Below are 14,139 nucleotides of genomic sequence, written 5' to 3' on the forward strand. Positions count from 1 at the left end.
AGTCAATTCCTTGGGTTTGGTGTGGATTATGTTCACCTTGGTTTGGGTTGTTAAGATCCATAGTATGTCAAATGAATAGGAATACAAGTTTTTAAGTTGAAATTTGTGCGACTAAGTTATGTGATTAGAGGAACAAGCGTCTAGGTTGAAACTTCTTTGGCTAAGAGTCAAATATTGAGGGGTATATACTTCACCAAATTTGTCTACGACATGATATTGGCCTCATACTTATGATGTCAAGGTCTTGCACTCAGCAAGACTTGATCTTTGGTGGGCTCATTGAGCAATATTCAACTTCACCAATAAATTAAGGGTGAAAGGAAAGTATAGAATAAGGCTGCCAATGCTAATCAATCAAGAGAGTGAATGCAAAAATAATCTTACAAACCCTTAAAAAATTGTAGATTAGGTGCACATGTAACTATCATATTTAAGCAAGTAAAACCATAATAGCATATTTAGGTGGGAAAACCCTTTCGGAAAAACCCCACACTCCAAAAGAGAGCTCAATTTGTATTATACCAACAAAGAGTTAAAATACAAAGTACAAAGCTAATGCTCTTTAGGAGTAGATACAACACATAATTCTAGAGCAATCTTAATAGTATGATGACGTCTTGTAAAATAATCAACTTGTCTTACAAAATCAAATAAGGCACCAACATATTTATAGAGCTCAACATGAAGAGGTAAGCGCCCATATGGTCCAAAACCATATTCCACACCTAAGAGGTAAGTAGTGTCAAAATACAACTTGCCATTTCCATGACACGTTGCACATAGCAACTTCTAAGTCACTAACACCTATCTCATCCAAAACGGACATCTCGCCTAATGCAATGCATTTTCAACATAGAAATTATTATAACTAAGAATAGGTGCCTTCCTTACCTCACATCACTTGTCAAAAATGAACTCCACCATAAATGTCAGTTGTTAAACATTAACTTGTCGTGACTCTTCCACTGAACTAGTAACCATCATAGTTATAATCAAATTAAACTTGTCATAGTCCCAACATAACATCTTATGACACTAGTCTCCTAAAATTTAGGACCTCCAAAGTGGGTGTCAACTTCCTTGAAAATAGGAATCCCTGTCGTAGTCTCACCTTCCAAGTAGGATGCCACCGAACCAAGAGGTCCCACAGAGATCATAGGATATTAGGAGGTTAGAAACATAAGATGTAACAATATGCAACAATTGAGTAAATAATTCAAGATGTTAGGACTCTAAGGTTGAGACACCTTAATCCCAACAAAGGGTCCATTAGCAATAGAGTAGATTTTCAATACATACATTTTAAGCATATTTTATTGAGAGGAGAGCTATTTTTTTTAAGTTTGCAAGAGCAGAATGTTTTTGAACATTCCAACCACATGAAGAGGAGAGGGGAAGCTGAGTAAACCAATCTAATCATTTAGAACCAATCAATCATATGTTACTAGAAGCGACTATTAAAATAATAACCAAATATTTGTGATTTTCTTTTTTGTGTGGAAGATAAATATCATGTTAGTAGGAATTTTATCCATATTAAATATTTTGAGAAATCTATAGTTTTGGGGTTATTTTGGTTTTTGTCTAGTTTCTATGAGTCTCTATTTAGTGTTACTAATACATTCACCCTGTTTTGGCTTTGTCATATTTCCTAGAGTCAAAAACTTGCCTCTATTGTAATTGGATGAAGTAGTCATTTCATGTTTATGTTATTCCTTCACACCCAAGATCTTTGAATTTATGAGAGTCAATTCCTTGGGTTTGGTGTGGATTATGTTCACCTTGGTTTGGGTTGTTAAGATTCATAGTATGTCAAATGATTGTCATGTGTTTGCATTATGGAGATCAATTTCTTTCTTTCATGGTGTATGCTAAGTGGTGCCCTCATATTGATTTTCACACTTTCGTTGCTCTTTATTATGAGTGACTTGATATCTTTAGTGAAGTAGAATAATTAACTCTTTACATCTTAGGAGATTTCAAACCAAGCTTGTGCCAACTTGGATTTTTTGTGCTCTAGAATGATTTTGACTGTAATATCTTGTTAATCCTAGTTTAATTGCATTTTGCATCTACATGTTGGGTTATGAGTATGAGGTTGCGGGTGTTCAAATATTTGAAGCTTTGTTGTGCTTCTTTACAATGCAAGATCTTGCTAGTTGTCATTATCTCAAGGCGTTTATTTCCTTCTTGCAATTGTGTCTTTCAACTAGATGCAAAATGATTATAAACCAAAATTTACGTGTGATAAAAATATAGAATTCCTTCACACTAAATTTCTTGGCATTTTTCTACTAAATGCTTTAGATCTTTTTTGAATATGAAGGTTCTTTAAGTTAGGTTGAATTTTGGGCTTCATGTCTAGATTTTACTTTATTCTTTGAACAATATTCTATTTGGTTTTTATAGTGTGCATGTGGATCTAATTTGTCCTAGTTTAGCACTCACATGTCATGTGTCCCTATATGTTAACATGTTTGGTTGTGAGTAGAAGTTTTGTTGTAATAATGTACTCCTTGTTGAACAGATGATGTCATTGATGTCGAAGGATTGTCAAAGAGGAGTTAGCAGATGATGAAGAATTAAATGTAATTGTACACAACTCCATCAACATGTATTTGAGGTCTAGAAGTATCAATTACTTTACTTTTTCCATATCTTAACCTAAGAATTTGAGTCCAAATGTACAATAGCTAGTTATGATGATGGAATCAACTGAGGTATAACTATACTATCATCTTGCATCTATTCCAGTTAGTGGAGATAATCCAAAACCATGATCCAAAAGTGTGAGGTAAGTTACCAAGATAGTGAGCTTGTTATGGTAACTTGTTATGATCTACATTCCTTCACAATTGAGAGTTATGTTCAAGAATTTAAAAGGAGAGTATGTCTACACATGTTTCATCATATTCCAAAATTTCTATAGTGGATCTTCTATGGTCGGTGAGATTGAAGTGATAGAGTGGTCACTGTGCTTTTTAATCAAGTAGGTTATTGTTCTAGTTTGATGTGCCAGATGTTTGTAATGTGTGGTCAATAGAGGAAATATGTGGATGATCGTTGGGACTAGATAAAGATACATTGGGAACTACATAGTGTGTTCTTTCTTGTAGAGTAGTGTGTGAGCTATTAGACCTGACCTGTTACATGTTTGGTTAAGGGTTGTGTTTGTGGTCAACTTGTAAATGCAATAATATTTATTTTTGGTTGACATATGAATGTAATTATAATTGTAATGCATATATAGTGATTTAAGATTTTTCCTTGAAGGCTAGAAAGCTATGTAATTTGAGCTTCAATGTGATTATTTGATATGTGTTAGATATGTTAATTTGAGGGTGATGTTATGTGAGTTGCATTCCAATAATTGTGTGGTTGTCTCAAAATATCATATGTAGTGTGAGAGAGTATTCTGAAGGTTCATCAGATCAAGTGCAAGATGAGATTTTAGTTTTGAAGGTCCATAATTCATTTCTCTAGATATCTCAGTGGGATTGGTGCCTCACTAACTAATTTGGAGCTTAGATCTTGGAAGAGGGGATTGGTGTGTCCTATAGGTTGGTGTCTGCTTTACATTATAATTGATTCATTATCTTTGTGAGATTGGATTTGGGTAGTAGATCCAAGTAGCTATTCTCACCATGGTTTTCCCATCTTGGGTTTTCACATACATCTTGTGTTCTTTGTGTGGATGTGTTTTTTTACGTGTTGTTCAATTCCTACATCGTTAAGGAGATTTGTAAGAGTTGATTTGATTTCTAAGGTTCATTCTTGGAGAATTTATTAATAATATTTAATCTTTAATCAAGTGGAAATCGACATATATTGATTAACCAATCGCCATTGTGTGCCCTTCACTCCCAAACATAATGTTAGCTTGTCACATGCCACTTAACAGTGATATATCCTATTGTGGTTAATGTTTTTTATGCTTGAGTTTAGTTATTTTAAGGGTGAACTGTTCTCAAAGGGCATGAGCATGTGTTAGATGCAATTTATTAAATTTTTAAATCCACTAGTTGGAGAGAGGTATATCTAGGCTATTTTATTATGAAGTAGTAGTTTAATCCCAGGTGTGTTATGTATTTCATTACAATCTATCATCTAAATGGGCTTCATAAAGCTTTAGTGCCAAACTTACACTTAGGTTCCCCAAGGATTTTTTGGATCTAAAATTCTTATGTGTCCCAAGTTCATACCCAAGTTCACATATAGATTTGGTATTTTCTTCTAAGGATTTCTTTCTATCCAAGTTTTGGAATAGAGGGGTTTCTCAAGTGTCACCTAGTTGTAAAGCATAGCCCACTTGTTAGGTCGGTGATGTTCTCAGCATGTTGTGAGTTGTCTAACTCTAATTTATCTTGGAGGTGGTTTGAATTACTGCTAATTGGCATCCACTGACACTTGGTTATTCTTAGAGGCCTTTGGTGTGTTTTGCATTTGATTCCCCTATGGATCCAGAAGGATTATTATCTAATGTTTATTTGGATCTTTTACATTCAATTTCCAAGAGGTGACAATTCGAGACATGAGGAACCTAGGAAATGGTAAAAATCTTGCCAGAAGTAGCATCATTTTACACAAATGTAGAAATTTTAAAGGAAAAATAAAGTAAAAATATGTTGAAAGGATTTCATTTTTATTGATCTCAAGTATGGTTTTTCTCACACCTCATTGGTATAATTTTTTTCACATTTGATGTCTAAGTGGAGATCGAATCTAAAGTGTTTTTCATAACTAGTCAATGGAAATTTTGAATCCTAGTATAAGCATAAATTAACCATGATCATTATCTAACTATTTCCCCTATAATAGATTGAATATAAACCTAATTATTAAATTAATTATCCAATTTTCATACCTTTACTAATTAAATAATATTTTATTATCTAATTAATATTTTTTTATCACTATTCACTTGCACTTAGTTCTAGCCTTGACACTTAATCATATTTCTTATATAGTCCACCTTAGTTAAATAAATCCAAGTAAAAAAACTTGTAATTTTTTACCAATCATTTATCCTCCTATCTCATAAATCTTGTTGAGCTTAAAGATGATAGTTATATAGCCATTGATGACTTACTCAACCAAAATGATAATGTCATGAATTTGATAGAACAAGAGAAAACTAATCCAAGTGATATATTGAATGCACTTGATGGTTCATTACACATTACTATTGGAATCAATAACAAAATATCATGTGGGGTGCTTATTGATCTAGTGTGTATGGAGAATGTGATTATAAAAGAACATCTCTACTCACATGAACTATTTTAAGACACTTACAATAAATATGAAGTCTTGATCAAGGTGCATTGTGCGTTCACTTGTCCTACCATGGGTTCCGTCACCCTTCCCATTGAAGTTGGTGCTAAGTGCTTAAATGTTCATTTTACCATTATCCCTACCTCAGACCAATTCCTGTGAAGTTGGGTCATCCTTTACTCACATCCATGAAGGTGGTACCTTCCATTGTCCACAAGTGTATAAAATTCGCTTTTGAAGGAAAAGTTAGAACTATACATCATAGTATCTCCCAACCCTTGTCTAACTATAGAAACTTTACCCCTGATTACTTTTGGCCTCAAAAACCTCAGCCCAATAAACCTCGTGAAGATGTATTATGTCTATCCTACCAATAGTGTAAAGCCAAGAGAATAGTTGAGCTATTCTTGAGTGATCCTTTTGGATCTTCTTTGAATGCTACCCCTAAGGATCTTCCAACCTTTATGGATATAGAAGTAGCTCTTCCTACCCTACAAGTAATGAGTGAACCACATCTTGGATCATGAATCCTCCCTACTCCTAATATTCCTAGAATGTATGATGTTATTCCACCTCCACAACCCTATAAAGGAAAAAAAGGCAAATGTCTGAAACCATCTAGAACTCCTCGTATCTCTCAACCTTTAGTGGCTCCTTCTATCCGTAGAGTAAAGGAAGAAAATAAATCAATGTTGCTCAATGATAATCAACCTCCTTCTATAAAAGATTTGAGTCATAACTAATGAAATTATAGTGCAAGAGAATGTAAATGAAGACATCATGCTAAGGCTTGTGAGCTTGCTACAAGAAGTGATTCTTACCCTGAGCAGTTGAATACTATTTTGGTCTCATCTTTTCAACCTTCCTTACCATCACCCACACCTAGAGAGGAGTCCTAACTTGCCCAACCTTGTTGAAAGTTGAAGTTGTCTATTCCAAGTGATTCTTCTTCTCCTCTTTATATAAAATCTCCTATTGTGATTGATTTGGATGATGATTGTGATAATGTGGTTGAAATTTTTTAGAATAATAATGATGTTTTATCTTTGATGTTTTCAAAAACGTTAACTTTAGCTCATAGTGACACACATTGTGATCCATCATTAGATCATGGTCCATGTTTGGAACTAGAGATAGATCCATATATTGTACTAGCCATAGCTTATTTAGTATTTTGTCCACTATCCCTAAATGGTGGTGAGAAAGATTGGGAGGTGGATGATTTTTTATACTAGATTGTTTGTGCAGTGGCACTTTATTTTGTTTGCTTGCTTACATGTAATGTGGTGTCTCGTGATGTGCTACTTGGCATTATTTTTTTTATCACTCCCTTTGGATGACCCTTAATTATCCATTGGCATAATGATGCAAAGAGACCAACCATGTCATAACATTCTTCTATTTGTATCATCATTCTTTTATTTGTCATATACATGTTGTGGTGTAAATATGTTTTTTTTGTAAATGTTCTTTCGTGTTGTCTTTTGGGGACAATGCAAAACATTTAGATTTTTTTGGTCTCTTCCATGTTAAGCCAAAAATCCCTTTTGTCATCTCATGTGCTCTTCTTCCATTGTGCTTGTAGTTCCACTGCATTTGGGGGATGAGATCAATTCAAAACAAGCATACTAATATACATGATTTATTTGATGTGTATACTGACTCCAGGTCGTGGATCCCTTATGTTCTCTTTCATGTTATGATGACGTTTTCCTTTGATTTGCCTATGTTTGGGGGCATTTCACTAATGTGATGTGTTTGTCTTTGGATATATGTATGCTACCTTAAAGCAATTGCACCCAGCTAGCAACAATCACTTTAATGTGGAGGCATACACTTTGTTATACATTTCACTTTTTGCACACGCCACAAGATTAGTTTGTAAACTTTGATAGCATGTGCCATGATTTTTCTTGGTGCCATTGCGACTCCCATTTCACAGTCTCATGTCAAAAAACTTTGTTTGGTTCCATTGCAACACCCTTCTTGCAATATTATTTTTAGATTAGCTAAAAAATAATGAGTTTTTTTATAACGTTCATTAGCATGAAACTCACCTAACATAATGCACCTTGCTAGACCTGTGTGAGACCTTCACCTTAGAATGAGTCACCTAGCGTAGCACATGTTGCTAAACTTATGTAACTTCCTTCTCTAACATGATTCTTAGTAAGTATCCTATGGTCCTTACTGTTCCTAGAGGTCACGTCTTTTATCTTACGACTCTTAGTAAGTTCCCTTAAATATATTACTAGCCCTGTGAAGCCATACCCTTCTTTGCTCTTGCATACTCCATGTGTGTTAACTATGTGGATAATGTTGCTCCTTTTATCTTAATATTTTAGATTGATAAGATCCTAACTCCTATAGGCTTGGTATCATCTTTTCTTTTTAATGTCTCGATGAAAGACGTTCTATGCTATTTTATACTTTATCAAGAGTATGAGCATAAGTTCATACTCCTGTGAAAGTGGGGGATAAATTCAGTGTCATAAATTGTATCCCTTTACAATTTCACACTCATTTTGGACTCACTTTGGTGGTTATGCCTCATGCCCCTAATTCATGTTTGATTATGCTTAGCTCATGGCCATTTTTGGAAGATTAGCATAATCCTCTGCTCATTGACCTATGTTTTGGCTTAAAATTCTAGGACTAGGGTGTCTAGTGCCCCTATCCTCCTAGACTAAGGTTCCTAGTGCCCCTATCTAGAAATTTTGGTCCTAAATTTTAAAGTATAATAGTCAAAGATATTAAATTCCACAGTTCATGATGAATATTATGATAAGCTCCTGGATTCAACTGTGTGTATTTTGTTTGCATCAATGTTTCAGATCAAACTCCATGATCCATCATTAGGATGAGAGAGAGTTGTTGAGAGAAAGTAGATAAATTGCAAACACCATAACTTAAAAAGGAGAGGAGAGGGTGGAGGAGTGACACAATTTCAACTTTGTAAGTAGCAGGATAGTGTTTCCTAATGTTTGCCTTCTTCAAAAATTAAACTCAAAAAGGTGTAAGTTGTGTACAAATAAAACTTCATCTCTCATTTTAACACATATTATCTACACGTTATTAATTCCAATTGATTTGATCATCTTGAAGGCAATTGAAGAGAAGTCTACAAACAAGTATTCAAGCATTCAAGTTCAACAATGATGATCAAGTTATTTGTTCCTCCATGATGAAGGCATACATTATCACCTATCAAGCAACATCAAACTTTGTTGAGGCTTTAAGGCAAGAGGTTTCATATAAAAGGTATTGTAGATACCTAAAACTTGCACAACTAATTAAATGAATTTAGTCATCATTTATTCGTCTATTAATTGGACTAAGGTTTAATTAATATCCCTATTATTCCAATTAGCCTTTTAATTAATCATCATTTATTCGCCTATTAATTAGACTAAGGTTGAATTTAATCATCATTTATTCACCTATTAATTAGACTAAGGTTTAATTAATATCCCTATTATTCCAATCAGCCTTTTTTTTTTCAATAAAAGTGGATTATTAATCAAATGAAAGATTTGATTAAAATCCTTTTCTTCTAGCCTAACCTATTAATTAAACTAAGGTTTGATTAAGTACCCTTTATCCATTTAATTGATTAAATCTTATTTATTTAACTAAAAACTCCTTTCTCCCTTTTAATTGAATGCACATTTGATTAAAATCCCTTTGCATTTAAATTAATCATTATTTATTTGTGAATAGTCCCCCCCACTTGCAACATCCTACAAATGCAAGTTGCACCCCCTTTTGGCTAAAATAAATCTTTTATTTTATCTAAAAATGCCTATTTCCCTCCACTTGCATTCTCCTACATTTTCCATTAGCATGCTAATATTCTTCTAGAACCCCTCTAATTCCTCATTAACTATCCTAATTCCTCTAATCATGTCGCATCCCTCAACTTGGGGGAGTCACTTCTCCAAATTTGAAGAAAGTCTTCAAAATGTGTTGAAGACTTTACCTTCTTCAACGAGTTAACTTGTCGAGTCTTCCAAACTTGTAAGGCTCTTACAAAAGCCTTGAAGGTTATCTATCTTTCAACAAGTTAACCTCCAAAGTCTTCAAAGAGCATTTAATGCCTCTTACAAGACATCACCCTAGCCAATGATGGTTGTCCCTTTGACCATACCTCAACTTTGCACAAGAGTTTACCTCTTGGACAATAGCATGCTCCCTTGGATAATGGCATTATCCATTGATGTCATCTCTTGAGGTTATCCCTAATGCTTACTTAGCATCTTATGCTTTCTTAGCATCTAATGCTTGCTTAACATCCTCTCAAGCCATCTCAAGGTGATATTTGTCAACTTGGGATTGGATTGAATCCCCCTCATGGATTGATAACTTTCAATCCTAGCCCTTGTTAAGAGTACTCAATCTTGGCCATCCATTTCTCTATTTTCTCTATAAATAGAGCCCATTTCTTCTATCAAAGGATCCATCATCTTGTGTATCAAACTTATAGTCAGTTTGCAAGTTATCAAGGAGCTCAATTTGTCATCTTCAAGCACTTATATCATCTTAGTTTCATGCTAGTTTAGTTTTCATCATGTTGATAGTATCATGCTAATCCCATTTTCATGCTAGCTTAATTCATAACCATTGTATATCAATTTCATAGTAATCTCCATGTTAGTTTAATTAGCACACCTAATCTTTCAATTTGGAATCAATCTTAATCTCATATCTTGCATTCCATCTTTCAATTCATCTTTTCATATTATTCGATCATCTAGCTAGGATCTTAGTTGCATTCATTTTGATCTTGGCATATCCTTCAATCTCGTTCTTTAGGTTGACATCTAAAAGATCAAGTGCTCTTCCAAGTGAGAGCCACCTTGAATCTTGAAGATCCTTGGAGATAGAGGAACATGAGACGTGCTTGGGGTTCTTGATTTTGAAGCTAACTTAGTTTAGTTTCTATTTTGATTTCTAACTCTAACATACTATTTCATGTGTGTGTTTGATGTTGTTTGATTCTCTTTTGCAGATTCCACACTTTCTGAGCACACGGGTATCATTTGTCATTTCAAGCATTTCCTTTAAGGTTTTCAACCTCTACCCTACTAGAGGTAAGCTCTCTTTCATCCAAAATTGTTGTAGTAAAGGTGAAAACACCAACATGGGGTTTGACTTAGAAAAACCCCTATACTACACAACATTTTCCCCTCTTCTATGTTTGTAGGTTATAGATTTGACAATCAAAATTTATTGAATTGTGCAAAGCAAATTGAGATGCATAGTTCCATCTTTTTAAGAAGTGAAAATTGTTGGACTAATTTGTCCAACTTCATAGTTTGACACTTCCTATCTAAATTCCAGGGAGACAAATCTATAGAGCCTTTTGATTTGCAATTCTATTAGGACATCTAGAAGCATAATGATCAATATTTCCACAACTGAAACATTTAAAGGACAATTTACCTTTGTACTTTCTAGTTCCTTTCTTAATCCTTCTCACAAAGTTTGCCTAAATCTTATCAAAGTTCTCTTCATAAAATTTCTCATCTTTCATTGATCTAGTAGCTTTTAATGTCATCTTTATTCTTGCATTAGTGGTACCAAATTCTCTCATCTCAAAAGGAATTAAAGAGTCATACAAGTATTCTCTAGTGTACTTATTCTGATTCTATGATTCTTCTATTGTTGAAACTTTAGAGCTATAAGGTTTAACTTTAGAGTTCTGAGTACCTTTTCCACAACTTCATCTTTCAGTAAGTCACCTCCAAGACCTCTGATCTCATTTACAACATCATCTATTTTCTGCAAGTAGCTGGTTATATTGTCTTCTTCTTCCATCTGCATGCACTCATATTTAGTTTTAGCATACTACAACTTAGCTTCTTTAACAATATCATCTCCTTCACAAGCCTTTTCTAATTTATCCCAAACTTCATAAGCAGATCCCAAGGATACAACCTTTGTTAATTTAGTCTTAGAAAGAGCACTAAAGATAGAATACCTTGCCTTGTCATTATCTTCAAAGTCCTTAATCTCATCTAGAGTGTTCTCCCCAATCTATGGTATAACATACTTCTTTGTAATAGACTTCCATACTTCATAGCCAAGAGAAATTAGGTAACATTGCATCTTCACTTTCCATAAAGCATAGTTAGATCCATCAAACACAGGGATTATCAATTTGTGCACCATCAGGATCTCCTCAAGCAATTAATCTCTTCTCCAATGAACCAAATCTTTGATACCAATTGTTGAATATACTAACGCACAAGACAATTGAGAGGGGGGGTGAATCAATTGTACAAAATCTTAAACTTATTTCTTAAATCAAATCTGCAATAATTTAATCTTGACACAATCCACAAAAATATATGACCATGAAACATCAGAACACACCATACACAATGAGACACCAAATTTTATATGGAAAACCCTATTAAGGTAAAAACCACAGAGAACTTATTCTCAAGATATGAACACCTACTAGGGTGACACCAGTTAAGGTGATTTTTACAAAAAAAGGCTCACTGCCTGAGAGAAAGAAAGAAGAGGCTCACTATTGAAGGGATTACAACCAGAATGGAGAAGAATAAAAGAGAAATAATCCACCATAGATGCACTTCTACAATCATGATATCTGTAGATAGCTTTAGCTCACTGTGTCTAATAGCTAACACATGAAATCTCACACTACTCAACCAACTCAACATCAACCATCAAACAATCAAGAAGATAGATCCTCTTTCATACACCTTCATCACATTTCACTTTCTTTCACCCATCTATGTTTCACATATCCACACTACCCAAATATCACTATATGTATCATCCTCATATATGCAAAGTCTCCCAAGGTCAGCTAAGCAATTAACCGAACACAATTCAAATTAGTTTGGAACTAAACATTCCCATGGTTGAAAATGAATGTAAAGTGGAACACAACACATCTTAAATAGGACCAAAAATAATCATCAAACACATATGCAAAAGTCCATAATCATAGGAGCAACAATATGAAGTGTAAACACCCGAGGTCGGCCAAACCTAGAGTAAAATACCATCAAACTTGAAAACCATGTTTTCAAAGCCCAAGAATGTGTACCAACTGAATAGAATGAAGCTAAGCACATTATCAGCTTAACTCCAAAATCGCAACGTTAGAATTCATAACGCAGAGAAATGCAGAGCATGCATTTCATACAGAAACATTGTCAAGCACTGTCAAACATACTGGTAAACACAACTTCCTTATCATAGAAATTTGGAGAACCAAATCCAAAATATAACATCTCCAAACATAGCTTAACAACATATCCAAACCACAATGATAAATATGCAACATAAAATATATGAGGAGAAAATCACTCAGCATAACTACATAGAAAACTCAAAATCACTTATACTAATCAGTCACTAATGACATCTAAAGAATGTTGACATCAATGACAACACATAAATAGCTTATTCTAATCAATCTTGCAACAAACTCACTTTGTAAGAACATTTAGCTATACAATCTAAATGAAACTGTATAAACACTAGACACAAGATAATAACTTATAACTAAATAGTATCCATCTTAATGTATTGATAATCTCTAAAGCATGAAACACATGAGGCATCAATAATGGAGTGAAAGACTGACATTAGAATTTTAATATGTAGTTTACATGAGATCTATTAAGGAATTTGTGTGCTTTATGAATTTGTTTTTGGTATAACCATTCACACCTAGTTAGGAATCACTTACAAAATAAATTCTTATCCCAATACTATTTATTAGGAAATGTGCCTCAACCTTGCTCCTAATGTTCAAACTAAAAAAATGAAAATTTTGGGCTATAAAATAAAAAAATCTCAATTTCTAGGTTATAGAGGTCATTTTTTTTTTGCAAAAATTAATAGTATAGGTCATTCGACATTACTTGTCTAATGACCAACTCAAATATCTCTTTCATTTCTATATTTTTTTAAAAATAGGGCCCAAACAATCTCATTTATATAAAGTTATGGCCTCCAAAAGTTGGGTCTCCCACATTGGAAATGTGAAAAGATCCATGACATATAAAGGAGTTATAGATGGAGTTACACTTGTTTACAAACTTATGGATGGTTTTAGCTCATGGATTTACTTACCATTTGATAGTTTCATGTGTTTCCTCTCTTATATATTGGGTGCTTAAGATGGAGGTTTTGATAATGAGTTTTTTAAGTGTTGCTATGATACCATAATTACTCTAAATCTTTGGTTGGTGGTATCCCTATAAAGGTTTAGACTCTGTAAGTGTATTTTAACCTTTGATTAATAAATAATACATTCAGCTACTTTGCAGTGTGGTGGTTTTCTATTGAGAGAGTTTTTCCCATGTCAAATGATCTATTATTATCATGTCCCCTTTGCAAATTAGGTATCATGGGTTGGGGCTAAGGTTTGATGTGTACCTATAAATTACAAGACAAACATTGAAGGTGTAGGATGACATACACCAAGATAGATATAATGGAAGGGAAGGGTCAACTGAAAATAATTATAGCATGTGGAATAGTGGGCAAAATGGTAAGGTTATTGTTGCAAGGTGTGCCCCCTTGGTCTCCTTGTGCTATGCAATGCAACGCTCAAGTTTGTGACGTGACTTAATCACCTCTTGTGGATTTTATAAGTCTAGTGGTTGTATTGAGAATTAACAGGTCGATCTTTTGGTGCAATGACAATCACACTTGTAACAATTGGTATCAAAGCTTGGTCATAGGTTCAAACCCCTCGCTTGCGCTGGGGGGGGGGGGGGGGGGGGGGGGTTGTTGTTGTAAGGTGCGTTCCCTTGGTATCCTTATGCTATGTAGTGCAACTCTTGGGTTTGTGACATGGCTTAACCACCTCTTGTGGAT

The sequence above is a fragment of the Cryptomeria japonica genome, chromosome 3, assembly GCF_030272615.1.
Source record: "Cryptomeria japonica chromosome 3, Sugi_1.0, whole genome shotgun sequence".
Taxonomy (NCBI): domain Eukaryota; kingdom Viridiplantae; phylum Streptophyta; class Pinopsida; order Cupressales; family Cupressaceae; genus Cryptomeria; species Cryptomeria japonica.